Source organism: Papilio machaon, chromosome Z (genome assembly GCF_912999745.1).
Source record: "Papilio machaon chromosome Z, ilPapMach1.1, whole genome shotgun sequence".
Classification (NCBI taxonomy): Eukaryota; Metazoa; Arthropoda; class Insecta; order Lepidoptera; family Papilionidae; genus Papilio; species Papilio machaon.
In genome coordinates this window covers 7,507,735-7,510,423 of record NC_060016.1, presented here as the reverse complement: position 1 = coordinate 7,510,423, position 2,689 = coordinate 7,507,735, and the positions used below count along the sequence as shown (strand labels likewise).

The 2,689-nt window shown below is 30.9% G+C and overlaps 1 non-coding gene across 1 annotated transcript; it reads right to left on the bottom strand.

The window, feature by feature from the left end:
- Positions 1-541: 541 nt before the first annotated feature.
- Positions 542-613, bottom strand: Trnad-guc. The gene has a single exon. It is a non-coding gene; the product is annotated as a tRNA-Asp (tRNA).
- Positions 614-2,689: the final 2,076 nt, after the last annotated feature.

Below are 2,689 nucleotides of genomic sequence, written 5' to 3'. Positions count from 1 at the left end.
TGTAATTATTAATATATAACAGTGGTATTAGAATGTCATCGTATAATTTATATTAAATGTAGGGGTGAAGATGCATTATTATATAAACGGTAAGCGCAAGATGTTACACGATAGCCGTTGACCTTAAACACTTGTAGTTTATAAAAATTGCATAGAGAAATCTCTACTTAACGGCGGCGTTATTACTTAATATAAAGAATTGTTGTTGCTGATAATGCAATCAAGAAACTATGGCTTAAACATTTTTCCACGATAATGTAATGTATGTTTTCAACAGAGAAAAGGATATTTATTTTTCCTCTAATACAATGTGTAAGAAGCTAAAATTTTAATGGTGGGTTAAATTCCATAAGTAAGACTAAACAAAACTCTAACGACTAATAAAATGTAGCTTACGTATTTATTAATCTACCTAAGACTCTATCGAAACAATGGTTTACCGTTGCCACTCGCTGCTCTCGGAACATGGACGGGTTCCAATGATTTTAATTAGTAAATAAAAATTGAAGACAATTTCTTGTAAAAAATAAAATAAAAAGATCTCTTCGGCGGGGAATCGAACCCCGGTCTCCCGCGTGACAGGCGGGGATACTGACCACTATACTACCGAAGACTTGATAGAACTAGTAAATAAATGAAACATATCAATTACTTCGTGATCCAAGAATGTTTCAAATTTTATTTAGGCACCGTCTTCTGTCTTTGGGTAGAATATAAACATTGTTAAAACACCTTTGCATTGGTATAATAATCTTAAAACTGTTTGAAATTTATTTTATTTTCTAGAGAAAGATGGACAACGCACAGTAACTCATCTACGTAGTAACATTTATTATTTTTTTATAGTAATTGATTAGTAAAAGATTTGAATTGATTGTAAGCGTTTCGCGGTCGAATAAGGTTTTAAAGAACTGTACCTTTTTTGCAAGACTTGAAATGCTTCAATGGCATTTTAATCTTACAACATGTATATTGTATAGATATAACACCTAAAAGATGGTTACACCGTGTAATAAAATAACTAATTCAAAATGATCATTACTTTTACCGCACCATTATAAAGGAAACAAAGAACGAATATCATATGTCCTATTATTGCTAGAACTGTTACAAAACTTTTAGCATATTTTTATTACTTTACACTTTTTTTTTTTAATTGATTGACATTCATAAAAATAGTCTATGATGAAAAAATATCAATAAGTCCGACTGACTTGAATCAATTGCACGTTTCGGAGTTATGATATATTTTTTTAAAGATATTGATACTCTTCATTTTGAGTTTAGCCCTTCGTACTTTGTTCACTATAGAAGTAACCGTAACATAAAATGTTATTGCATTTTATATGAAACAATAATATTTTTTTGCTCGATGTTCATTTTCCTTTCGCGTAAAGTTCCCGCCTAGAAGCACTCTCCGATAATGCACATCATACGTTGTAAAGGCTTTCATGACTTGGACCCTTAGACTATAAAGAAACGGATTAAGCAAAGAGCTGTCGTTGTATTAAATAAATTTGTCGCGGGAGTTGAAGTAAAAATGACTATCACACATGTGCATGTCTTGCTGGCATTTGATGTAAAATTAAAACGTGAACGCAAACTGTCTCAAAATTTAATACACACAAAATCTGCAAACAGGTACGAGCAATTAAAACATGCAAAACAAACAAGATCTCCAAAGCTCTTATGATTTTTTGTTTGTTTTAATCACACAGAGGAGAATGTGCAAGGTCCTGTCTCTTAAAAGTCAAAGTTAGGGCTAAAAAGGGCAAAACATGTTAGTATTTGTCTATCAGCTTGTTCCTACAGTCACTCGTTTCATTTTAGCCCCTGCCATGATTGCCTTTGTCGAATAGACTGACGAGTTTTTGATCAAAATTTGATTGCTTTTCATTCGATTTTTTGGGAGAACAGAGATACCATGTAACTGTGGGTTTCCATTGTCAAAACTTTGAAAAAAGATAACGTAATTTTTATTGTCATCTTTGCCGTAATTATTTTTAAAATATAATTCAAAATAAGTGTACGAACATACATGTGTTAGTATGAGAGGAGCTAATTGCTATGCCTACATTTATGTACTACAATGTTTTCACAAATTCATTCGCAAATTATACCAATAGAAATTTTTGTTCATAGATTAATTATTCCGATATTATTTTATCTGTTTGACATCAATTACGAACAAGAGCATAACAATATAAGCGCATCATTCGAGAGCTTTAAATCGATTTCATTGAAAGCCTACTTGAAATCGGGACGTCCGAGTTACATGCATTTGCATGTAAATTCAGGCGATATACGGACCGCGAACGAAATGCACTCATGTCAAAACTCAAGTGAACTGCAAACAGCCATCGCTGAGCTCTTTTCGATAGCGATCCAAAATGTTTTCGAATTGGAACATCAAATTAAACTTCAAATATTTATTTGAAAGATTTAATAATTTAATGCAAAATAATATTATAACTATTTTACGTTTCCAATAGATTCTTTATTTAAATAAAAATATAATTTTGAACAAATTGACAAGATTTATTTTTAGCGCCAACTAAGAAGACATTATCTAATTTTGGTTACACTATGTCTATTTTTAAAGTTGATATATATCCATACGAAAGTTTTATTTTTGTATATTTAGACAAAATAATGAATGTATATCGAATAAGATTTCATCAGTTATAAA